Below are 27,618 nucleotides of genomic sequence, written 5' to 3'. Positions count from 1 at the left end.
CATCATAGAATGGCTTGGGTTGGAAGGGACTTTAAAGCTCATTTAGTTTCAACTCTCCTGCCATGGGCAAGGTTGCTCAGCACGCCATCTAACCTGGCCTTGAATGCCTCCAGAGACAAGGCATCCACAGCTTCCCTGAGCATCCTGTGCCAGTGTCTCACCACTCTTTCAGGAAGAAACTTTCTCCACATATCCCATTTAAATCTCCCTTCTTTTAGTTTAAAATCACTCCCCCTTGTCCTATCACTATCAGACTGTGTAAAAAGTTGATTTCCCTCCTGTATATTAGTTCACCTCAAGTGCCAGAAGGCCGTAGTGATGTCTCCTCGGAACTTCCTCTTCTCCAGGCTGAACAGGTCCAACTCCTTCAACTTCTCTTCGTAGGAGAACTGCTCCAGCCCGCTGACCATCTTCACCGCCCTCCTCTGGACCTGCTCCAACTGCTGCACGTCTTTCCTGTGGAGGGGGCCCAAGCCTAGATAGGCCTGCAGGGGGGGCAATCCTCCCTCTCGCCCTGCTGCCACTCCTGTTTTGTTGCAGCCCAGGATGCAGTTTGCCTTCTGGGCTTCAGGTGCTCCCTGCTACCTTGCATAAGGCTTTTCATCCACCAGAACCACCAAGTCCTCCACATGGCTGCTCTCAATGAATTATTTTTCCAGGTCTGTTCACATAGCTGGGATTTACCCAACTCAAGTGCTATACCATACACTTGGCCTTTAGGAATCTCATTAGGTTCTCACAGGCCCACTTTTCAAGCTTTTCCAAGTCCTTCTTGATGGCATCCTGTCCTCCTATTGCATTAACTGCACTACTCAGTGTCATCAGCAAATTTGCTGAGGGTACACCCAATCCTACTATCCAGGTCATTGATAAAGATGTTGAAGAGCACTGGGCCCCTAGGAGGACATCACACAGGACTGGCCTTCACCTGGACAAGGAGCTGCTGATAACAACACTCTGGTTATGACCATCCAACTAATTATTTATTCACCAAATAGTTCACCCATCAAATTCATATTTTTCCAATATAGAGATAAGATTCTGATGTGGGACCATATCAAAGGCCTTGCAAAAGTCCAGGCAGATTACATGATCTGGTCTTCTTTTATCTATTGATGCCATCACTCTGTCACAGAAGGCTACCATATTGATCAGGCACAAGCTGCCTTTGGTGAATCCAGGCTGGCTCTTACAGATCACCACCTTATCTCATAAGTGCCTTAACTTAATCTTCCAGAAGGATCTGATATCTGTTCCTTGATCTTACCAGGCACAGAGGTGAGGTTCACTGGCCAGTAATTTCCTGGATCTTCCCTCCTGCTTTCTTAAAAATGAGAGTGATGTTTCCCTTTTTCCAGCATATGTAAACATGTATTTTCACAGTATATGTATATTACATATATTACATACATATATTATGAAAATATATGAATTAAAGCAATATGCACAGACAACACATATTACATATACATATGCAAACCTTTGGATTGGGAAGACAGTATGAACTATTGGTCGAACATTTACAGTCCTCACCTATAACTAAAAGTATCTTATTTGTTTTATTACGTTGTATATTCTTTTCATCTTCAAATGTTGGCATGATTTATTCTCACTTAGAAGGAAATAAAGCCCCTTTGGGACATTTTCTTCTGAAGGCATTGCATATTCCAAAATGTCAATGGTTGAATCTATTATGGTGTAGTCTGCATACTTTAATCAAGCCAGAAAGTTTTAATTAAACTGCTAAAGGCATCCCATTAACATTCATTTTCTTTCATAGGGACTGGGAAAATTAACAAAACTAGGGACTAGGAAATTAACAAAATAAAATAATAAAATAAAAAAGGTAAAGCATGCAATTCATTAGAAAGAAAAAGGAAGGCATTCCTTGGTTTCTTAAACACAGTCAAATCTGAACATTATCACTATGAAACAACAATATAATTTATTTTCTTCAATGGCAATGAAGAGAAAATCATATGCTAGATCCTGTTAATTATAACATGTTTATACACCATGACTGTACTAACAATAGCAAGACCTTTAAATGAATTTATCTTTCCTATCCATTTCTACTTTTTCTATCTCTGGCATTTAGTATGGGGAGTGGGTAGCCTCATGCAGTTGGGAACTGTGCATCTGAACAAATACAGCTGTAAGAACAGCATGTGTCTTGCCCTATTTAAGCTCACCTTGAACAATGTCAAGGCAGGGGATTTTAGTTTGCGAAATGGAGCATCAAATATATGGCCTCCTCAGATCTCTGCTTTTGGAAAGAAAGGAACCATTATAAAACGATCACATTTTGTTGTCCTTTTAAACAGATTAAAAAAAGAAAAAGCAGAAAGACTCAGCTGTCATCTACAAAGTCAGATTTTGTCCTCATTTTAGAAGTATGGCATAATTTTTCATACAAATTTATTTTAGATCTAAATGTTCTAGCAACGTTACTTCAGTCATGATTTCAGAGATAGTTGAATAATATTCTTTATTATGTCATGAAATAAAAAGCATATATAAAATAAATGAATGATCTTCTTTTGCTTGTATGTATTTTTGGGCCAGATTTGGTAATTTGCCTTGTGTTTTCTGTAAGAATGAGCTCATTAGCTCCAGGGTTCCTGATTTTACTCCAAATCAAGTAATTCTTTCTCCACTTATTCTCTTCAGTATTTGCTTGGATACATTCTATTTCTCTTTTTGGTCTGAAGGTATTATTTATGTAGTGTTGCTGTTACCAGCTTTTCCTCATTCTTTCTATATCATAGATTGCAACACTGTAAGAGTAAGAAAAATAATCTATATCTGATCAGTAATGGCTGTAAAGTTACAGTTGAAAGATATGTGATAAGTAGGACTTACATCACACTCCAGGGATAATAAACAATTTGCCTGAACTTGCACATAATATCAGATAAGCTCCGTTTACAGGCATGTTTGAATGTGAAAATTAATACTTTACATTTAAAAAGCAAAACCACCACAAAACAGAGAAGATACATAAATACAGCTTCAAATATGGACTTGAATTTCTAATACATAAATTACGTGAAATTTAAGCTCCCAGACCCAAAGACAGCATTTCAAACATGCCCTTACATTACACAGACTCAAGGTAGCATAAAAACTAAGGAGGGAGTATTGCAACTCTCCCACAAAATTTCTGCTTCTCTAAATGACAAGAAACAATTCAGTCATGAAAACATGAAGTGTCATGTGCATCAATGCATTTGTCAAACCTAAACATTCCAGTGCTTTACTCTTCTAAAAGTCTTGAGCCAGTAGGTTTTAATATTTATTTCTTCACAAGTTAAATAAATAAACAAATATAATAAAAAAGTCTCAGAAATTGTTCTCTTTTGCAAAATGGCCGGAAAAACATTTAAGGTGGTTGGAGGGTTTTTTTGTTTGTTTGTTTTTGTTTGTTTTGTTTGTTGTTGTTGTGGGTTTTTTTTGGCAAAAGCTGTTGAAGCTGCGACGGACCGAAGTTTCACTGCCATTACTATTTAAATTCACATTCAGATCTATGTCTCCACCCCCTAAGAAAAACTGAGAATGCAAGGACAAACTTCCTCTACAGGCAGTGGCATTTTGCATCTAAAATGTAAATGATTAGTTGTTGCGGTAGCAGGGAAGAAGAAAGGTTACTCTCTAGTCTATGAATTACAGCAGATGAGGAAGATGGATTCCTGGGTTGAAATCCAGGAAAAAAAAAAAAAAAAAAAAAAGTACAAAAATAATAGAAAATATGAAGGCAAAAAATGAAGGAACGGGGATCTTCTCTTAAATACTGTATAACTCTATGCTTTTTCTTTCCCTTCAAATGGAACCAGTTCTCAAGCTTAGGTTGACAACAGCAAGACACAGTATGTGGGAGCAGAGCGAGTGCTTATGTAACAACATATTTACAGCTGTTTCTATCTGGAACACAGGTGTCCCCTTTTGATATTTTCTGGCCAAACAGCCAGCATAATAATTTTTTGGACTTCATCCACAACTATTTCATGAAGAGAATTGTACATCTTCAGTGTCACTAATTACAGTAATCATCTTCTTCCATAACAAGCCAAAAGCTTGTGCGAGAGCAACTAATTTTGCTTTTAGTCCTGACTCTGAGTTGTTACTATACTGTCCAACATTCTTTCCATTTGAAATTGTCTACATGTTTAATTTGACATAAAGCAGTGCAAGTAACAATATGTTCTTCAAGATGCAGCTAGGTTTCTTGATGTAGTGATTCAACAATACCAAATTGAACTGTGAAGCAGAAGAAAGAACTGCATTTTGAGTTGTTCTTCTGGTTGTCAGGTATGTTGTAATATCATGTTTACAAATAATCCATCTTTTGCTTAAGACAGATTGGCTTTGTCAGCAAGAATGTTAAAAGAAGCCCTCAATATTACTTCAGTTTTAATTAATGAAAAGGGACTAAAAATGTCAGCTATGCCAGAAATGGATTTTCATACTTATCAAAAAAAGTACGAATCGATTTTTAATTAAATTACAATAGGTAATTTTGGGAACCAAAGAAAAGGAGAAAAAGGAGTTAAACCCTTGGAGATATAAAAGTTAAATAATGAGAAAATGACATTTAACATCTGAATTCAAAAGCCAGGTACTACCCAGAAAAATTAAAATAATAGTAATAATTAAAAAGATAACAATTATTTTTCACACATTTTACTGAAATTTTCAGAATAGAGACATACATTCTATCTTGTAGATGTCATATCCAAAGTCAATTTAAACTAATTCTGTTCTATGCTTTACCAATTCTAACTATTTTATGATTTTAAAATTACTTACACCTATGCAAACAAGAAATTTCCAAATAGTATTGGAATATATTTGTCTGTCACTAATTAGTTAGATGCACAGCATGATGATTTCACATAGGCATGTAAATATTAATGCAAAAGTCTGAGCAAGTCACTCCCAATCCCTTTAGTAACTACCGAATAAACATCTTTGAATGACTGTAATTAGACGAGACAAATTGACACTCTCTCTATCCCCTTAACACTTTACAAATAAAGGAATTATGTTTCAAAACTACACGTGATTGTCTTCAGATTATGCCATTAAGCAGTGCTCTTTTCACAGTCCAAATTAAGAGAGTTCAAATACAGTGACATTTTGTTGCACCAGAATGCAAGGTTCCCATACCTTTTCTATACTCTTCACTGATAATGCCAAAAGTCAGAATGTTAAACTTACTGGCTTCTTATGGAACTTCAGTTGTTCTTCTCCATCTCTTCATAGCCTTACTGTTCTTAATGTTCTTGAGGGTTAGGATAACCTTGAAATAAATAAATTAATTTTAAAAAAAAGGAGAAGTAATTTATTGTGAATAGTCTTAACTACAGAAGGTATTATTTTGATTGGAGAATAGCCCTGAAAAATGACATGCATAATAGGCAGGCAATAATGTACAGCATGTTTAAGAACTACTTGTATATTAGGGAAGTACCAAGGAGATGATTTCTTATCTTGTATGGCAGCTTCGATATCTTTTGCAAGCACCAAAACACTGCTTTTAAAGATGCATTGCTGCTCACCAATCCTCCCCCCAATAATATACACATATACACACATTTGTAAGAAATGATTAATAGCAAGCAGAATCAATTCAAATAAAGGATTTTACGTATTTTACAGCATATACGCTTATGGGATGAATTTTAACACAATCCGTTCAAAGCACGTTTCAGAACAAATCACTGCCACTGTAGTTAGAAGAAGACAGGATATTTATAATGTAATTCTTCTAGTTATTAGAAAGGTAATTATGAGAACAACATTAATAGAGGTAAGTAGTTTCAAACACATTCAGAAAACAACCTCCCATTAATTTTATGAAATTACAGAACTAAAAAGGGAAAAGGTGAACAGATTGCAGTTGAACAGCTTAGGTTTGTTTAGGGAATACTCCTTTTTCCCTCCCATAATCCTCTGACAGCATTTTGGAACATTCAAGATTGCAGCATGACAATATTAGGTGTTCATGTAACGACTATACAAGTGGGTTTCTTGCATCTAAAGTAATATTGTACAAGCAGGAATTAACACAGAATAATCTATATTCTCGTACTTTTAATTACTCAAATATCTGATTTTTTTTTTTTTTTTTTTTGTCATTAGCAGACAATTATATTGTCAGCATGTTTAGTATAATAGCCTCTGTCCTGTCAAATGCTATTATATGAAATGGAACAATATTCTCCAAAAAGTCTTGGAGTTGTCATTGGTTTATCTGTTGCAAAAAATTGACAGTCTGGCAAATAACTTCCACACAGCAGTTTTTTCTTTAAACTTTTTTTACATCTAAAAATTTATCTGTTCTCCCTTGCTCATTTGGAGAGGTGTGTTGCTGCACAACATTTACAAGACACAGTACCAAATTTTTTTCTCTCATCTTCAGTGAGATATTTAATAAAGAGAACAAAATTTAAAAGGTAGATGATGTGGAAAAATATATTTCAAATAGCATATGAATAAAAATGGAGAGTAATTAAAGCCAAACATACAAAGAATTTTTGTCAGAACTGGAATGTTTCACTCAGGTGATAAGAAAATTTCACAGAAGCAACACAGTTCTTCTGTATTTGAATTTCTACGACTGGCAGTGATAACTTTTCTCAGTGACATCCGAGCATCTCAACCACATTCGTTAACTGAAACTCATGACACTATCCCTTCAAATCCAGGAAGAGATTGAGCCTGATCTTTTTGTAAGTATAGGAAACAAATGGTGGATCTGGTGTTCCAAAACACTCAATTGTAATTGCTTCAGTATTTTGCCCTGAGCTTACAAGATAAATATTTATCAAAATAATAATAATAAAAAAATAGTTTTCCAACAGCTTGTAGAAAATGTTATTCTTCTTGTGTAATTATCCCACATACTTGTGTTTGCAAATCACTGTTTTATCCTTTATTATCCATAGAAACTGGCACCCTCAAATCCACAGTTAAGCTACTGATGTTTTTCAGAAAGTTAAGAAAAAAAACCTTTGATCTTTGGAGCAGCAAAATCTTTGCTTTACTGACCAAAGATTTTATTTCTACTTCCTCAGGTATACCAATTCAGAAGTATTTTCATATGTCTGTCTCTGTTGGTCAAATATCAGCTTTTCTGAATACTTTTGATTGAAGCTGTGTTTTGAAACCGAGCTTAGCTCTCCAATCAGAGTAAATCATAACTTCTTTTCTTTAACTTTCTACTCCGTATTTAACTAAGGCTGACACAGACTTTTGTCCCTTCAGATATTCACCGTTTTTTTTTTTCTCTAGCTAAAGTTAATGCAGACTTGTACAGTTCATGAGGATACTGTTCTCATACAACTCCATGAGCTTTCATATTTTTACCTCAACGATAAGGATGTTTTCTAGTGTTACATAAATCAATAGTTTAGAGGCTTCAATGCCAAGCAGTTGCTACGAGGAACTAAATACACAAAGCATATCAATGCATAACATACCAAAGGAGGATTTTTTTATCTCTTCTATTCCCTGATACCATTCATTACAAAAATAATAATACAGTACAGATTTCCAAATACAAGGACACAATCTTTTCTTTCCCATTCTCTTAAAATAAAAATCATTCTTCCACACTTCATGAGATATTTTGGCTACAATATATGCAGTAACCTGGAGGAACTGAGACTGGAAGCCTTTTCTGTAGTTGACTGAATAGTAAAATATTCTCTGAAACCAAAGAACTATAAAGTTCATAACATCTCAATTATGCATTCTCTCTCTGAAGTTTTAACTGTCATGACGCTGTTTGGCTTTTAGCTATATTGCTATTTGTTTCCCTGGATTGTCTGAGGTGACAGTGTATGCATGTGTTTTGTTTTTGATCCTTGGATCATTGGTGAAAGGGGGTGCAAAACCCTGGAAATTACCACTGAAAACAAACAAACAAACAAACAAACAAAAAGCCTTTTAAGTTGGCTACTTAACTCCTCTTAGTGCTGAGGTAAAAGTGCTCATACTTTTTTAAAATGATTTTTGGGTAGGTGAGCAGTTTCGTAAGCAATTTTCTTCATTCCAGTCAAGCAGCATATTTCCTTACTCTAATCTCTGTATAAGAAAAAATATGTTGAATAATTTGTGGCTATTAGTATTTGTATTCTCTTCACAGTCAGAGCACCCACACTATCTAGCTCATTACTGAAAATTGCTTTCAGTATGAAAGGTGTTATTATAGTATCAAATACTCCTCTAGTCTGCTTTTCAAATTCTTGATTAAAACAGTATTTTGGGCTAACAGATTAACAAATCATTAGCAAATCATCTATATACTTTACTCTGAATAATTCTAAATAATTTGTTACAAGAAGGAAGTTTAATGCTGCCTAGAATACTATCATTGCTTCTAATGAGAAGTTTATCGCAACATTGGATTATTTTTAGTCAACTATTTTCATAGATAGAAGCTTCTAAACTTCCGTGCTGAAATAGAACAGTATGACTGTGGCTAACATTGTACAAGTACTCTTTGTACATAAATTCAATTTTTTTTTCATGCAGATAAGATTAATTTTTATTTTTTATTTTTTTTAGATTGCCATTAAAAGATACACATGCAGACCTTGCAGTAGACATTGTATACACTTACATTTTCAAGAGTATGGACAAAAACAAGATGTCTTGCTCTTCCATTTTGGAATCTAATCAGATTCACAGCCTTTATGTAGGGGTCTCCAGAGAGTCATACACTAAGACTTGCCTAGAAGAAGTTAAAACAAGAAGTTCAGGACACAGAAATCCAAGACATGTTTAAGCACTAATTTTTTTGGTGTAATGCTGCTCACAGTGTACCAGAAAAAGTTAAGTACTCTGAAGGAAATAATGCCAGAGACTGCATTTCCTGTGTCCGTCGTCAAAAAGCAAATGTTATAAAACCATTTATAAAATATCAAAGATTTTTTGTATGGTTTGTTTTGGAGCAGAGGCCTCATTTTATTACTTGAGATCAAGTTCTGGGTTTGGGGTTAGGACATCCTAACCTGCCCTCATTGCAGTATCACAGGCCCTAGAAGATCCTCCTTCATCGACAACACAGAAATTTTTATTTAACAGGTAAAACGAAATTGCCAATACACCTCAGGCACTGGGATTGCTTTTTTCTGCTTTTCTCTCTGCGGCTGTAAATCCATACCTCAGTTATGTCTAAGAATGGATCTTCTCCCTACCAGAAAGGCCCACGTCTTGGGATACAGAGACATAAACACATTAAATCTGCTTCATAAGTGCTTAACAACTGAGACAGGAATGAGTAGGCTGAGATAAATACTGCTTCAGAAGTGATCTAAGAAATTAGGTCAGAATTAGTTCCTATCAGGATATGCCAATTCTTTAAGCAACTGAAATATGCACATAAACTGCTGTTTCAACATCCTGACATCCTTATACACAGAAATGTTTCTTTCTACTATTCATACAGGTGAATTCCAAATCAAACCAAACGTAGATTTTAAAAATCAAACATGAATTTTAAGGACATCCCTTTCCTTCTTAAATAACAAGTCACAAGTTTCCAAAGTAAAAACTACCAAACCCACAACCAAATGAGAAAAATGACTTCATAACCAGGAAATTGCTGTTGTAGGCTGGATTAATGGTGGAGATACTGTGAAATTTTGTCTGCACAGGTAAATGTCAGATACCTCAGGAGCTGATCTGGAGAGAAGAAATTAAAAATCAGACATGCATTTTAGCCACATAACTTAACTTAGTTGATTAATCTAAGAAAATAGTGCAGTTTGGAGGAATATATCTAAGACATTATCATTTTCATATGAAAATGAACCTGAAAATTTGTAATAGCTTATAGCATCTCTTAATATTCCCAAATCAATCCTTAAATATCTTGGATGACATTTATATTTAATGACTCATTATAAACGTTTTACAATCTCTGGAGAACTGTGCATGTTGTTTTTCCTTTATATCTATGGAAAAATGATCACTTTGGTTCACCATTAACTGAGTATTTTATAGACAAGTGCAGAAAATCAAGCACTTGCTATATTTAATTGCTTAATAAAACACCAATATGATACCGCAAATGAAAAAGATATGTTCACAGTGGGACACACAGAAATTGTTAATCTTGCAGGTAACCATGCAAATCAGCTACAACGACCTGCCACACATTTTCTGTTTGAGTATAGGATTATCCGTGTGCAAGTCAACAGCCAGTGCTGTGGCCAATGAAATCACTTTGCTATGCAACTTACTCCTTGATCACTCTCAGGAATAAACCTCTGTAACCTGAAATAGACCTCACATTCTAACAGGTAGTTGAGACGTTTTCTGAGTTGACTTTGTAGCCCTTGCCATTCTTATTTGCTGTTTTGATGCCATCTTACATTTTATATAAGACTGACAAATCTGTAATCCCATGGTACAGGCAGCCCAGTATCACATACTACAAGAGTAAATGGAATATACTAGTAGCCTGCACTACTAGTTCAAGATGATAATGAAAAAAATATTAAAATAAATTGTATGAGATCTATTTCAGGTTAAATGCTTACTTCTAAGCAATCCTTCAAAATCAAGTCATACTAAATTTTCATACTTACTGAATGATCTCCAATCTCTTAAGCCTTCAAAACATTTGAATTTTACAACAGAGCATTTCATACTAATCTGTTAACCCAATATGAATGGACCGTGCACACAGTGAACAGCTGAAGAGTACACTAAACGAATGGAGCTGGGCATGGGTTTGTATCATCATGAACTTTGAGACTTCAGAAATTCACATAGTGTATTGCAACAGAATCATTCTTCAAGCTGTTTACAGCTGAAAGGGAAAGAGGGCACTGGAGGGAAAAAGACCAGTACTACATCTGTAACTATTACACATTCATTTGGGCTGTAGGGAACCCACTCCGAGGTTTTTGGTCTGCTAAATCAAAGGTAATAACTCTGACTACAGACTTCCTTCCAGAGTAACTACAATGGCTGTGGGTAGAGACATCCTTTGTTTTGCGCAGAACAAGTCTTTTGTTTAATCCTAACTTATTTTGATGACAAGAAAAAGGATCTTTTTTTTTTCAGGAAAAATTGCATTCCAGTGGGAAGTTTCTTCTTTACTGAACTGGCAATTCATAATAATAATAATAAAAAAATCAGAAAAGCCCTAGTCATTTCTTGGAAAATGTCTTTCTTCATTCTTATATTTCAGCTGAAAGCTTTGCTACTATAATTAAGCTATTTGTTTCACAAGATAAAGTTCTTCTTGAAATTGGTATTGCATTTGCGTTTCTATTAATTATTCTGATTACATGTTATCTTGAAAACACAGTGCTTAAATTACAATATTTATTTTTTTCCTGCTGTTTATTTTGAATGCATACGGTTTTCTCCTTACAGATATCTGGAACTTTTAATAAGTAACATTTAAACATCTTTGTTTTTCAACCTTTGATTCTCAGTTCGGTTTATAACTCAACATTTGTTCATGTCTCTGACTCAGCATTCAGAATCCATTTGCTCAATCCTGATACATTGTTTATTTCAAAGCTCATCCTGGGGGGGAAAAAAGGAGTTTCTGAATACTTCATTCAGGAGCATATAAAACAAAAATTCTAAAAACATTACCTATAGTTAAATGTTTGTCACCTTCTGACCATCAGATGAAAACTGTCAGTTCTCAGGATCAAACACAAGCAAATCCAGGTGGCAAGGCATACTATGATGTACTACTTACCTTACAGCCCAACTCGGGCTTAAAGCAACAGATATAAGTACATGAACAATAACAACAACAAAAAAAACCAAAAAACAAAACAAAAAAAAACACAAACCCCCCCCCACAATTGTGTTGTTTGTATATCTTCTAACATATTAAGTTGCTAAGTTTACAAGAAGCAGTTGCATGAGAAGAACTGACTGAAACTTTAGTGAAGATAACTGTCATGGTTTCAGATGATGCTGACTTCGTGGTATTCATGCCATCCCTCTACTACGGAGGATGTTTTCTCTCTTCAAAGCAAGAAAGGCAGAGCATACACCCTTCCTGGGGCCTTTGAATTGAACCCATGCTTACCTTCAACATCAACCAAGGGTCCAGAATTTGGAATGCTGAGTTTTCCTATTTTTGTTAGGAAACGTCACTTCAGACATAATGGACAACAGCATAAGAGGAGGAACTTTGGTCCTTTTTTACATTTATCTGTTCTTGTGAAAGACAGACACTTGTGCCTTTTAAAAGAAGCTAAGGTATCACATTACAACATTATTCTATTAACAGAGGAAGGATACACAACGCATGTCTTGCATACTGCATTTCACAGAACATTTATATGTATTTCATAATCTGAGCAGAGAACAAAGCCTAATGAGGCAGCTGCCTAGAAGTGTGGTAACAGATCAAGAAACACTTGATTACTCTATTGAGTATGCAAGACATATTGCAGTCAATAAAGGAATTCTAGAATGTAATAGAAACTGAAGAAAATAAAATAGGTTTATTAGTTCCTTGCATTGGAATAGTAAATGCAGAAATGCAAGGAAGACATAAACACCTAATACCTTTTGTTTAGATAAGAACATTATCTCCTGTTTTTTCTTAATATTTTCTTCATTTTATTTAATAGTGTAGACCCTGGATATCCAATGTCACTCTCTGAAGAGCAATTTTTAGAAAATGAAGTCTTTACTTTCTGACTTTACTGATTCTAAATTCTTCTAAATTTAGAACTTCATTTCATTTTTTCCTTCTTTCTCTCACTGAATAGTGGCAGGTTTTGAAGGATTGAAGAAACCATCATTTTCTAGTTTCTGGACATGTGCTCTGTGAGAACATAAGTTCTCATTCCTAGGATAAGGGAAACCAAGTTTTTCAACCAGAATGGTATGTAAACAAATTTCTTTTCTCACTGCAGCCTCACTGGCATCCTGACAACAGAAGGTGAAACATCTTGTCATCATCATTTACTACTTCCTGAGGAAAATGATACAACTACATATGTATAATAAAACTTTTCTAAATTATTAAATGTATATGAAGATTTCTTAAACTGATTGAAATATCAGTGAATCAAAATTGTCTACATGTGACCAAATGAATATCATTTGGTTAACTTTCTACATTTATTGATTCTTCTTTTATGATGCAAGCACAACTTCCTTTTTTTTTCCCAACTATTTTTACTTTATTTTTATAATTGCAAATTTCTCTCCACTTACATAAACACTTAATTTTGTGTGAGTGATTTTCAAGATCATTTTTGACTTTTTAAATATTAAGTTATTTGCTAAAAAATATATGTGGCAGAATTTTCTCTTCAGTATTCTAGCAGAGCTTAGGGGGAAGTAGATCTCCTGTGATAAAATTTGCTTGTAAGAGGATAATGCACTGTAAATCAGCAGTGACAATGGGCTATTACAATTAAAGGACAAGAATTAAATGACCACTTTATGAGAAAACATTTCATAAGCCATAAAAACTAACCTCATTAGAAGTATAAACTTGAAAGTAGAGTTGTGTATGGTATGCCAAATGTTTTGCTTGGTTATATAGTCAATATAAAAGAGCAGCTATGAAAATGGACTGTGATGCCAAGTAATATGCAAAATTCAAGTGAAGTACGGTCATATTATGACATGTATTAGTACAGGTTGCATTAATTCCTAATAAAAAGTTTAATATTTGAACTAAGTCGCTCTGCCATAAAACATTGTTTAAAACAAACAAACCTGAAATCATAAATCAATTTATCTGCTTTTCTGATTACTTGTAAACTTGCAACTGAATCAGTGACTATTAAAGTGGTGCAACATGACTACATAATATAAGATCACACTATCATATAATTAGAGATGTGGTCTTTGCTTATTTTTCTGTAGGAGCCATATTTGATATACTTTTTTTGTTACAAATGTTAAATAGCTCCTGGATTCTCTCAGAACCAAGTCAGAGAAGGTTATTTGTGAGAAAGCAAATAGGAGTAAACCAATAACAAAGATAAAGGCTTCACACTACGTGTGTGATTAATTATTAGTTCTGTTACAAGGATTACATAGTTTTCACTTAAATCTATGAGTTCGGGAGAGAGAATTCCTCTTTGCAACAGAATGTGCTCTATTAGTATCCTCACTGATTTTCATTCTTTTACTATTCTTCTTTCCTGTAAAGCAAAAACCTTCCAAAAAGATTTTGAATCTTTATGACCAGGTATGGTCAAAAGCTCCTAAAAGGAAATATTCATAATTGCTAATTTACTTGTCATATCACGTTTAAAATAATTGCATTAAATAGAGGATAAGTTTTGTACTGAATTGAACTGCAGGGCCACCCATCTTAGGAAAATAAATCATACTTGCTCTTCCTGCAATAATACTAAACTACTGGTGTAATAAAATACCCCAGTTTAAAATATCTCAATTTAATGTAGTGTAGCAAACAAGATTATTAATAATAAAGTGTTAACAAACTGTGCTTATATATACCTCTCTCTAAATCTGTTTTTTTCCCTTTAGATTTAAAGATTGTGTCATTTCTCACTATAATATAGCCCAACGTCTTTGTGTTCACTGAAGTAATTTTTTCCTTTATTGTCAGTTTAAGTGAGATCTTAGCGCTCTACAAATCCCCCAAAGTCTCCAGGCGAACGTTATCATAAGTGCCAAAAGCTTTTCCTGTGATTTTAGTAGCAGCAATAATATCACTAGCAAATCAAAAGTAATCTGGGAAATTCTTCTCAATGATCTGTTCTTCCTTGAAGATTTTGGACAAAAGGTGAAATAGTAGCTGGGACAGCGTCATCCTGTCCAATAGATCAATTTAATTTGCAATCATAACTTGTCTTGTTGAGTTTAAAAGTTGTGATTCTGGTCAGGTAAGTTCAGCTGAATTGTTTCATTTTGTTTGACTCAATCTAATGTCATCCATACACGGAATTTTAAAGTGCTTTGTAGTTGAACATAAGAAATGAAAATGGAGCACTGTAATAAATTGAGTACATTTACACTCAAACAAACAGAAAGACAGGTGATTTTTGAAGATTGACCAGTTAGAAGAATGTGGGTAACAGTTAGACACAGAAATTGTTAAAAGATCTGAGGATAAAGAAGAAAAAAATAGAAAAAAATAAAGAGATAGATTGGAAACACACAGCTCAGCTATACTATCTGGTCATCATTTACTCTTCATAGTGGTACTGGAAGGTAAGTAACAAAATGTTAGGTAAAAAAACTGTAATGCATGCACTTGTTCAATCTATGCACATTTTTTGATTTATTATTTTTTTTCCAATAGAGTTCATAAGAATGCAGTAGAAGCAAAGCTGAGTAGTAATACTTCAACATTGTAGCTTTTGTAGAACTGACATACACAATTCACTCTACTATGCATCCTATCATGCAACAGAGTCATCAAATTCTTAGAAAAATTTTCAGATTTTCATATTGAAACTCAATCAAGAAAGAAAAAAGAAAAAAGAAGAAATTTCAACACGTGTGGAAGAAAAATGATTCCTATTTTTAACATCAAAAGGTAAATACTAAAAATAGCATAAGATAGTAAGAACATCTACTGGAAAAAATGTCTAGAAACACAATTTGGAAACTGGGCTATGAATGGAGAAAAAATGGGGAAAACAAATGAGATTCTGAGAATATATTTAGAGAGTGAAAGATTCATCTCAGTATTCTGAGAAAGATCAGAAGATCAGAGAGGAGTGATTTGGAATTTCTATAATGGATTCTGCTCTCAGTAAATAAAGTTTAACAAAGGATCTGAATATATGCTGGTAAGTGACTCTCACTAAAAATTCATTCATTCTCCTACAGTTACTCGTATTTGAGAAACTACTTCCAAATGCTTTTATATGTTATTAAAACCTTCTAGTATATTGTAAGCTAGACAAGAAGTCACTGATAATTCCTTTCTTACAATTATGCAGGAACAAGCCAAAGCTTATTAAGAGTCTCAGGATTTGGTCCTTTATTTTTTAAAAACTAACCCTTCAGAGAGACAATTTTGAATCCAAGTCCCAGCACTATGCTGCTCTAAGGCTTCTAAATATTAACTTGAATTTTGTCACTGGACTTACTATAATTGTTTCTAAATCCTGAATATCGTTTTTGGTATAAGTTGAAATGTTTAACAGCTCACTTTGTTGTTTCACCTTATAATGTAAGAAGAAATACAAGAACCAGCAAGATGTGGTAACATGGCAATATCTGACTTGCACATGGAATGAGTGTACTAGCTAACAACACTGTTGTTTTCTACATCCTTTACCTTGATGCCTGAATTTACTAGTCACCTACAGTAACTTTGAAATGTGAGTTTCTGCTAAAGAGAAATAAACCTCTGAGATCTTGGCCAAGTGAAATATCGTGCTCTCTTAGTCACCGCTGAAGATCTCAAAAACACACTATTTGATTTTTCTGAGGAAGAGGTCTTATCCATACATGATGAAAGAAATGAAACTTTATAAAGAAAATGTTTTATTATTTGAAGACTTACTGAAACAGTTATTCCTGGATATTGTATTTATTACCATATCTACTTTCATTTGTTTATTTAATGAAATGCATCGTAACCAAATCTGTTTCCAGTAGTTCTATTGCTTTTTCTCTTTTTAAAAGATGAGTAGTAAGTGCAGTAACCATAAGTGTTTGTACTGGAAGCACTTATATTCATTATAGTGAGCAACACTAAGTGACATAAGTGTGAAATATAATGCAGGCAGCTCAGAGTTACTATGGAGGATGAAACACAGGGAAGTCTTCTAGAAAATAGATTACACAGAAACCAAAGTTAACTCATGTGATACATTACATGATCACATGATTACATTACAAACTAGACAGAACATAACAAACATAACTCAGTAGAAAAGTGCCAGTAAAAATAGTGATATGTAATTCCAATGTAAAATAAATTTATAATTTATACTTCAGAAATCATCTTTCTGAGATACTACACGCTAAAACAATTGCTGTTGCTAGAAAGAGTCTCTATTATTACTTGGATCCTCAAGATAAAAGCTTCATTCATAAATTATTGTTTGAGCAGCTCTTGAATGATTGTACTTTGAAGTGGATTAATTTGTCAGAAAGAAAACATGGGATTAACAAGCTAATACTATTAAAAGAACATAAGTTAGCACTATTTGAAAGCAGTCATCCCTCATATACACAAAAGGGCATTTCTTCATTATAGATTCCATTTTGCGTGTAAAAGAATCAAGAAAAGATCAGGAACTGAAAGAAGGAAAAAAGCTGTGATTTTAACTGCTCCTTGGATTTAGAAATTACACTATTTAAAAATTAAGCTGTAACATTCTATAATAGAAGAACTGAGCCAAAATACACAATAGAACAAAGATTTTGCTAGGGAAGTGTGTCAAAATCCTTATTCAGTCATCAAGTAGCTCTAACTTTTAAAAGAAGAAGAAATGGGAAATGATTTCCTTCCAATGAGTTGTAAGTGAACACGATCACAAGTCATTATTACCATTAGTGCATGTCTAAAAAGAAATTGTATGAGTGTATTTTAACTTTACAATAACTGTGGTTCAAGTAAACGATGTGAAACATTATAGGAAGGATTTTCCTTTAAATTTCTTCCTGTTTTCAGAGATTACAAAAGGTTACTTCCCTTTAACAATATCCCTAAAGCACCTCTAAAATGTTTCTTTTCATCACAGCATTTTCTATAACTGCCTTTCTCTTAGGTTCACAAGCGTTAAAAAACGAGGGGGGGAAAGGAAAAGGAGAAGGGAAAGAAGAAGAAAAAGAAAAGGGAAAAGTATAAAAAGGAAAAGGAAAAGAACAAAGGCAAGGTTTCCCCCTCCCTCCTGTTGTTCCACTGAAATATTTACAGAATAATTATTTATCCTTGAAAACCAAACACATACCTGTATGTAAATATTTGCACTGCGACCTTCACTGTGATCTCAATATCCCACACAGCAGCATCACATTAGAAAGCATATAAGGATGCCTGAAGAAAGAGTTGCAGAAAATATTTAATGGTCACCATTTGCTGCAAGCTAGCACTTGTTGTAGACTTAGAGTAGTCACAAAGTTAATGTGAACAAATAAAACTGTTGAAAAAACTGACATATGTTTTTTATAGATACTTCACTAGTTGTTTGTTATAGTTGGCTTATAGGAACACCTTGACAATACATTAGGGTGCCCAGAACAAACACAGCTAACATTGGCAAAACAGTCTTTTCACAGAACAGTACATAGGTGTCAGGGATACCGAGCACACTGCAGATCTGAATAAATGATTAGTACCTATTTACTAAAGAGAAGAACTCTTCAGTCTCCTGGTTTTCATTACAGTAAGAGGAAAATAAACAAAAGGTACTTGCATATTATAAAATTCTAGAGGCAGATTCTGGACAAGCCTTTGCAAACATGAGGAATTTTTAGCTGATTTTAGGATTTTTGGATTTGAAAGCTGATTAAGTCTGCTTACTGTTATAAAATATTTGCAGAAATGGTGATATTCCATACTTTCTTCTGTGTTTTTAACTGTTCAGCTTGAATGGGTTGGATCACGAAAATGTAGCCAGCAACGTGAAAACTGAGACATTTTTTCCGAGTATCTTTTTAAAAACGTATTAAAAGAGCTAAACCAAACAGCAAAAACAGAAAACCCGTACGTCTTCACCTTATATACATCAGGTTAGCCTACTGTATTCAATGTGAATACCTCTGTGTACAGGAGCTGGCTTGCTGTGCCTCCAAATAAACCAGAAAGATCACAAGTTATAGCTGTAAGTGCTCAGACATGATGAAGTGAAGTCTGGGTAAGTGACTGCATTGAACTCTTATTCCAGTAGAAACTGCAACCTCATAATTTCTACAAGAAAACATAAGATATTTGTTATTGTATTAAAAAACAAAAACAAAACCTTATAACCTCTTTAATAATTTTTCTTTCTGGCTTCAGTAAAAATTTTGGTTCTGAGTTCCAAAATCTCTGATTTTTTTTTTAATCAGATGCAACCAAAGAGTAAAAAAATCATAGATTATATTATAGTTTCATTATTCCACCATAACTTCAAAAAGCAAGGGATCTAATGTGTAAAGACATTGTCAGCAGTCTCCTTTCAGTACCGCATCATCTGAAAACAAAATTGATTTAATGGGATCAATGAAAGAGAGTTTCCAATTAGGAAGGAGGGAGTCATTGAAAAGTGGGCTGGTGAAATTCACACTCTTCTGAAATAACAGCATTCAGCAAACAATGTTACTGTTTAAATCCAATATGAAATAAAAGAAACAGATGGATGTAGTAATTCAGGTCAATATGCATATAGAAGCTGTATGACATTTTGGCAAATATGCAAAACTTTCAAGTGTTCTGGTTGCCTGTAGCTGTCTGAGGAAATGATAGAAAATGAGGTCCACTTTTGGAGCAACCAACAGAAGGGAAGAATTTGAAAAAGAAGAGAGTTTAAAATGAATTCTGGCCTTTGTTCAGGACTTGTTCCCCAGCCAAACAACCATTTTTTTAATACCTTGTTAAAGGCTTCCTACTGCTGCTTATGCTTGGACCACCTGTTCCCATAATGCACTCAGATCAGCAGGTTTTGGCACAGCAGGAAATAGTTCATAAAAATGCTAGTTCAACATCAAGCATTCAGGGTGAGCAGTCTAAATCATGTGATCCAAGTGCTATTTCATTTGCATAAAAAAAAAAAAACAACAACCAAACAGTTGCAACTAGGAAGGAAAAGAGGAATAATTTTGATTAAATTTGTATGTGAAGTTAGTGGAAGTGAGGGAGAAGGGAGTTGAAAGAAGAGTCTGAAATGAAAATGAATATTGGGTGGGGTTGAGGTGAGAGGAATATGGATCATAATTTGGGGAGTTAAGGAGTATGAATGGTGTTGAATAAAGAGAGGTAAGAGGCAATTTGTTTATTGATAGATAAGAATAGAAAGAACGTGTGACAAATGATTTCATACTAAGAAGCAAAGAGTGGTGTAAAAAAGAACAGACATTGAGAGGAAAGGAGCAAGTGAAGGAATCAATGGCTAGCAGGTTGAATAGGCAGGTTACTTAAATAATGCCCGAGTGTCAGTTTTAAAAGTGCATTGAATTATAATTTTTAAATCAATACTTGCATCTAGCTTCTGATAAAACTTTATTATCTATAACTATATATTGACATCTGGTAGAAAATATCCTAAAAGACAGTTACAAATCTTTTATATTTAGCTCATAAGAAAATTTTCTAGCTGCAGAGTTGGAGATTTCTGGTCCTTCTTTAACTTCTTATGTCACTAAACTTTATACAGTAATTAGGTACTAAGAAAGGAGTAATTGAGTGTCCCAGTAATTGAGGACAAAGAGGATCTCCTCTTTTTGGAAGGAAGAGCTTTTCATTCACTCCAGACATAGCAGCAGGCTTGGACTTCTGTCATCTATCCTTTTCATGAATGTCTTGGCACTGTGATACAGGGGCATTATCCCACAAAAAAAAACATACTGTAAGTGAATTCCAACCTTTTAAATAAACAGTATAAAACCCCAACCATTTCTTCCACAAAGTCTGAAAATATAAGGTATTTTCATGTATTTTCACAACCTGAAACAGAATGTACAACCTTATCAGGTCTGTGTCCACTGCATACATCCTGGTAAAATGAGAGGCCTTCGAGGGCAGAGGCAGCTTTCTCTGAAAAAGAAAAAAAACTGAATAAATAAAGTAATACACAGAATCACAGATTCACTGTGGCTGGAGATCATCTGGACATCTTCTAGTCCAACCCTTGATAAAACAAGTTCCCTACAGTAGGTCATACAGGAAGGCGTCCAGGCAGATATGCATATCTCCAGAGAAGGAGACTCCACAATCTCTCCAGGCAGCCTGTTACAGTGCTCTGTCACTTTCAAAGAGGTTTTTCCTCATGTTCATATGGAACTTCTAGTGTTCCAGTTTGTGTCCTTTGCCCCTTATCCTGTCACTGGGCACCACTGAAAAGAGCCTGGCCCCATCCACCTTACTTCCACACTTCAGATATCCATAGGCATTGGTAAGATTCCTTCTCAGTCTTCTCTGGGCTGAACAGTCACAGGTCTCTCAGCCTTTCCTCAGAAAGGAGATGCTCCAGGTTCCCCATCATCTTTATGACCCTTTGTTGGACTCTCTCTGTCTTTCTTGAACTGAGGAGTCTAGAACTGGACGTAGTACTCTACATGTGGCCTCACCAGGGCAGAGTAGAGGGGGAGGGTAACATCCCCCCATCCATGCTCTTTTTAATGTGCGCCAGCTCTATTAAAATGATAACTATTCTGATTAGATGCAACTGCTTAAAATGCAAGCATGCACAAAAGCTGCAGACATTTGATTTAGTTGGGTTCTGTGCATGAATACAAACAAACTTTATTTAAATAAATTAAGTTCCTACATTATAGTGCATCTACTGTATTTTTAAAAGAAACAGATGACTTTATTTGGAGACTCAACTTGTTTTTTTCTAATTATAGCATTTACCTGCCTACAAGCAGTATTCTTTTAGATGTCTTAATGCATCACAGAAATACAAACACATTAGTATGTCTACGGAGGATGTGTTGGAAGGAAGCCTTCTGAAGGACTTAGAAGTTTTCTAACCACTTACTTAACTAAGAGCTTGTTAGCTAAGAATATTAGTTCTGCAACTTGAAGAGGGTTTGAGAGATGGTTTAAAAAGGCAGTTCTTTGCATGAAGCAGTTCACAAAGGTAGAAATAAGTGAAAGGGTAATAAGTGAAATAAGATTAAAGCTTTTAATGAGCCAGTTTGTTTCTGGCACTGCTGATACAGATCCAGAGCCAGTGAAGCCCCCAAATCCCCTCAGTCATTCACTTCAGTGTCTGTGCTTGGAGACCTGCAATTATGTCCATTACATCTGGGAATGCACAGAGCTGGCCCCAATCCATACTGCTGAACAGTTTCATAATACACATAATTGTTTCTTCGTATACTTTAAAAGGTTCCGTAGCTCAAATGTTTCATTATGCATGGTGACCTGCAATCCAGAAGATAAGTAGGAGTTTGTACAATTGTAAAAAAATTCTTACTCTGGTCAAAGCAGAAATCTAAGTTTTCAGAAAAGATGTAAGTGTACCTACAAAGCACGAACCTTAATAACATATGGAAACACACCTCCTTCAATACATACCTTCCCTTGGGATTTGCCTCACATGCACACCACCACATTTTCTTTTTTAAATTTCACCATAAACATGAAGTGGATATAAAGAATCACTTCTTAAAGACAAATTTTTGAAAGAAATTTTGATTTTCTTAGTACCTGAAACTCAAATGAAAAATGAGTCATCTCTTTCTTTGTCTTGCTGGATTGAGCTCTTTATTAACAGTGCCTCTGTGGTGCCTTACCACTCAATGAACCTCAGCACACAGAAGCAGGTAGAAATTATTCACATTTTCTATCGAGAAAACATATTAAATTGCACTGCTTGTTAACCCATAGAACCTGTTGTTTCCAATTCCCTTCTAAGAACAAGCATTAAATTCACTTTCAGAGGGCAACATCTACTGTGTTATTTTCATTTCTTGATCAAAACAGAATAGCAATGACACTGCATTCTTTGATTGATGCCCAGCTGACTCCATTTTGTTTACACCACTGCAGAGAAGTTAGGACAATGCAACTTCATTACCTTTGGTTCTGATCCTTCTACTAATATCAAGCAAGTGCAAGTTTCCTACACTTTTTGACATCATCAAGCTGGTAAATGTCTCTTCCAGTGTCTGGAGCAAACCAAAGTGTTGGCATGGCTTTCTTGAATGGTAAATATCACCACTGAGTATGTAACAACTGAGAATGTTGCCTCTAGCATCTGCCCACATGCTGCAGGACTATTTGGCACATCCACATTTTTTTCTGCTACCAGGAAAATTGTAACTTAATGAATTTAACCCTTTCTTTAGTAAGGACAAGGATATTACTGTATCTGCTTCTGTTTAACAAGGACAAAATCACTTATGCTACCCACATCCTGGCTCTTTGAAATCTTCAAACATGATATAGTAGCAAAGGAAGAAATTCTGTCGAATTTCATGTGGTTACTGTTGCTTGGGAAACCACTTCCTTAGTAACTACAATACATTCTTAGCACGTCTTGATACCGATTTCTTTCTGGCTCTGAGAGACTCAAACCTGCAGTATGTTGTGAAGACAGAAAAAGAAAAACAAACAAACAAACAAAAACCAGTAACAAAATCAACCCGAAGTAAAAAGAAGGGAATAAGTTAAAGATTTGTTGTTGCTGAAGTTTCAGACATGTCTAAGTGAAAAATAACATAATTGAAAATACAAGTGGAAGTTGTTTTTAGCATTGTATGGGGGAAGAACCATTGCTATACGTCATTAAGCATGTCTGGAATTATAAGCATGAATGTGAGGTGGGAGACAGTGGTTGTGTGGCTCTGGAGTACCGGCACTGTGCCTGGCACAAAGGTGGATGTCACTGCCATTTTTTATCTTCTGATCCACCATTTCTCAGGACATTTCTTGCTGAATCCACACCATGTTGTAGAATTCAGATTCAGAAAACATCTGTAAAAAAATAATTTATTTTTATCTTAAAAATGATTTCTAAGTAAAATAATTACGAAATGAAAAGACTGTAAACCGCAGAATCCTTTTACAGACTGCTCCAGTGTCTGGATCAGTGAAGGAAGCACGACAGGAAGCTGAGAAATTGTCTGTCTCGGCAAACATGGAAAAATAAAGATACCAAACAAATAATTCAAATCAACCTGTTATCATTGTAATGAAGCATTCTTTTTCTGTGACTACATAGATGCACACACACATGAACACCCGCACTCCTGCTGAATTAAGTCCCTTTGTTACTTTCTGCAGATAAAATAATTAACTGGCTGAAGTTCTTTTTGTTCTCCTAAGGACAACATCATCCAAAACCATTAATAGTGTAATTTTAACACCTTTAGTTCAAGCATGCCTTCCACCCACACTCCAGATGGTGGAGGATATATGTAAAGCATGGCTATTCCAGGAATTCAGTAACTTACCGAGTCGATGGGAACACTGGTACTAAACTGCAACAGTATACTCATCTCTTTCCTCATCCTGTTCCCTGGATTAAACATGAGGACAGATTAAGAAAACCGAAAACTGAAGACCAGATTTCAAAATTTGTTCTCAGAAAATATAGCAGTTCATACAGTATCTGCTATGTGACCTAGTGGGGAAAGAGCAGGAGGATTACCTGTCTTATTCTGATTACTAAAAAAGAGACGATGGAGAAATACAGTACATCTGTGCAACAGTAACGAAAAGGATAATAATTCCTTCTGTGATAACTAGTTTCTAAAGATGCCTTCATTTAGCAAAATAAATAAGAATGTCCAGAAGAGTTGAGCTGATAGTGTACTGGGCTACTCTTCCCAGGTACTTGAAATATTTTCTTCAGCATATGTTTATAGCACTTTGAGAATGAAAAATGACAGAGGGAAATGCCAAGTCTTTTGCATTGCTGAGATAGCACTTGAAATGCTTTGGCAGCATGCCTTTCTCTCCCTGTGGATGTATAATTACTCAGTCCAAAACCACCAAGTAGCCATCAGTATCAAAATTATTCAACTACGGATGCCATGAAAGCTCTTGAATGTGAAGCAGAGATAAATCTTCTAATGGATAATTACTGTTACCAAAATATTCTTTGACAAAAAGCACAAAGTTGCATATATGAAAAAGAGTCATAAAAGAGGGACCAAATTGAGACTGCACCATGGAAGCCTCTACACACTGGTATTTAACCTTCTCTTTCTCCAAACATGAGCTAAATGAGATACTGCCAATTTCATCAGGTCTACATTCTGACTTTGTCACAGCACAGGGGATAACATCTTACTGCTAGAGTAGCCCATCTAGTCTGGGTGAATGGACTTATTAGAAACATTTGATAAAAAGAATAATTTAGGAAAAATACAGGAACTTAACTTGAAAAGGTCACTCTTGTATTATCTCATGTCTTTTATGTTGATTGGATTCTCTCTTTCTAACACTCTCCCTTTAAGTAGATAGATACTGCTGTTTTTTATGTGTTGCTGTCCTGATTCAAGCAAATCTATCTAGCTTTTTATACGTCAGTGTTTGTATACTTAATTTCTCAGAGGATTCAATTATGTCTACAGTCTATAGGAGTGAATTGGTATCATTATTCTTACCTTCCAAACATTTGCTTGCAGGCACATCAAGTTTCTATGTGTTTGCAAAGACACGCAGTGTCCCTTGCACACTGAAGTAAATAAGTTCAGTTCTTAATTTGTAGCATGTTAAAAGATACATGGTAGTTCAATCTTCATTCCATCTTAAATGAACTCCCCCCTCCTTGTATGTTTTGCAGTACGGGGCAGTATAATCAAAACCATTCCCAATATCTTCCTGCTGAAAGGTTCAGTGCCTGTCTGTAAAGCTTTCCAAAGCGCTCATGGTAAGCTGTACTGCTCTTCAATATTACAATACACTGATACTTTTTCCAAATCAAGGTTTTTTAAAAAAATACGGATGCACAGAGAGCTGGGAGGGGATGTGGACAGCTGATCCAGACTGACCAAAGGGATATCTCATACCGTAGGGCTTCATGATCAGCAGTAACAGCTAAGGGAAAGAAGAAGGAAGGTGGAATATCGCAGCTGATGGCATTTGTCTTCCCAGGAAATCACTATGCATGCTGAGCCCTAGTCTTTTGGGAGGGACTGAACAGCTGCCTCTGATGGGAAATAGTGAATGAATTCCTCGTTGGCTTTACCTGCTCACATGGTTTTTGCTTTACTTAGTGGGCAGTTGTTCTTTCAACCCACGAGTTCTCCTGCTTTCACTTTCCTGATGCTCTCTCCCATCTTATCTGAGGAGAGTGAGATGCATGGTCCTGAGCTGCCTACTGGGATTAAACGATAACAATCCTCTGAAGCATTTGTGTTTAGAAGCATACCGTGTTACACGGAGCAAAACTGCACTGGAATGATGGGGACTCCCAGCCACAGCAAGTATTTACACAGGAAAGTGACAAATATCTGTCTCCCATGCCTCTGGTGGAAATCCTAATCACTAAGATATTGGTATTCTGCTTCATTTGCAACACTTAAAATATCAATCAAACAAATGAAAAGTGATTTGGAACGCTGCCCAACGTGTAAATGAATCAGGAAGCACAGCATCTCAAACCTCGAGCTCCCAGCAGCTATATCATTGTTGCTTTTTGTGATGTTTTCACAAACATAATTTGCACGGTCTTAATTCATCTCAATGTAGAATAAAGAACAAATGTCAAAGCTTGGCAATTTTAACAGAGCTTCCAGTTTTCAGTCAGCATTCCCTACCAATTGAAAAGACTTTTCCTATGGCCCAGAGGGGACACATTCTCATAGAAAAAAAAATGCAGTTTTCCTCTGAACGGGGATGGGACAAGTTATTTGTCCAGAGGTAGCTAAAAATTTTCTTGTAGTTGCAGGGAACTCAAGCAAAATAATCTCCAGGTATAGCTGATTTTGCAAAGGAGCACATCAGACTGTTTGGGCCAAATCAAGATTCTGTCTTTCCAAACAGTCACCTAGACTTGAACCAAAGAGAGCATTAAGAAAGGCAACAAAGAAAGCCCAGAGAATATCAGGCACTGAGAGCAACTATTGCTCTGGCAAAGCAAGGATCTTCCAATAAAAATCCACAGAATTTTAATTAGACTTCCACTATGTTCCACCCATACCCTCCTCTCTTTTGGCACTTATCACTCACCACCACGATTTCTCCAAGAAACTCTATTAAAAGTGCACTTTCTATAGTGCCCCTACTCTGTTCTGCCTGTGCTGAAAGTTTGAGCAGGCTTTTTATAAAGCAGGAAATCACAATCAGTAGCATAGAGAATGCAGCAACCATCATCTATTCTTATGTCTATAGGTAGTTAAATACGTATATTTCTTTAAAGTTTCTCAAAGTTTTATAGTTCTATATCTAAGGACCTAAGCGCCTTGTATTAGTGCTTTTTAGGATTGAGTACTGAGAAAAGTCAGTAATGTCCTGTTTTATTATCTTCTCCCAGTTCTTCACCACTTGCACTCAAACATTTTATCCAGCTTTACCTTATGAATATTCATGATCATCAGTTAGCACAATTCTATGCTGTTTCTTCTGTAACAAATCAACACAGTTACTGATGTTCACTTTAAAAGTTCTAAGCAAGTTAAGTAAAAACACAAATGAAATAGAAATGGGCCTTTTCCCTGTCATCCTAAAATCATTGGGATTAGAATAAAAGTAGGGTGTTATACAGTATTTCCTTTACTTTCCTTAAAATGGGACAACTGTGTGATACTATATTGGTGGACAAGGGAGTAGAGGCGTGGTTAAGACAGCAGGTATTGGGATGTGGAACTGCAGCTGCCTGACAAAACATGAAAAACTGATTCTTGCCTGCAGCTTCTGTAAAAACAATGGCAAATCACGTGGCAGTGTGTTGCTTGTACAAGAAGGTGACTAACCTTGAAATTTAAAATCTTTACAAAACCAGAGAATGCTCAGTGATTAAAGGTTCTGAATCATGCTTCTGGTTCAGTGTAATGGAACTAAATGATTAAACCTGAAGA

General features: G+C 35.3%; 1 long non-coding RNA gene across 2 annotated transcripts; it reads right to left on the bottom strand.

Annotated features, from left to right (window-relative positions):
- Nucleotides 1–336: 336 nt before the first annotated feature.
- On the bottom strand, nt 337–27,587 carry LOC121106731. Of its 2 annotated transcripts, XR_006931416.1 has the most exons (7): nt 24,046–27,587; nt 20,607–23,566; nt 18,704–18,853; nt 17,895–17,980; nt 8,627–8,737; nt 5,218–5,299; nt 962–4,257 (listed from the first exon to the last, which is right to left on the bottom strand). It is a non-coding gene; the product is annotated as an uncharacterized LOC121106731 (long non-coding RNA). The 2 variants fall into 2 exon arrangements; XR_005839590.2 differs by lacking the exons at nt 962–4,257; nt 17,895–17,980; nt 18,704–18,853; nt 20,607–23,566; nt 24,046–27,587 and adding exons at nt 337–456; nt 9,678–9,690; nt 10,599–10,720.
- Between the last annotated feature and the right edge of the window lie 31 nt (nt 27,588–27,618).

Source organism: Gallus gallus, chromosome 13 (genome assembly GCF_016699485.2).
Source record: "Gallus gallus isolate bGalGal1 chromosome 13, bGalGal1.mat.broiler.GRCg7b, whole genome shotgun sequence".
NCBI lineage: Eukaryota > Metazoa > Chordata > Aves > Galliformes > Phasianidae > Gallus > Gallus gallus.
Note: the sequence above shows the minus strand (reverse complement) of the source record. Positions and strands in the feature narration are given on the sequence as shown.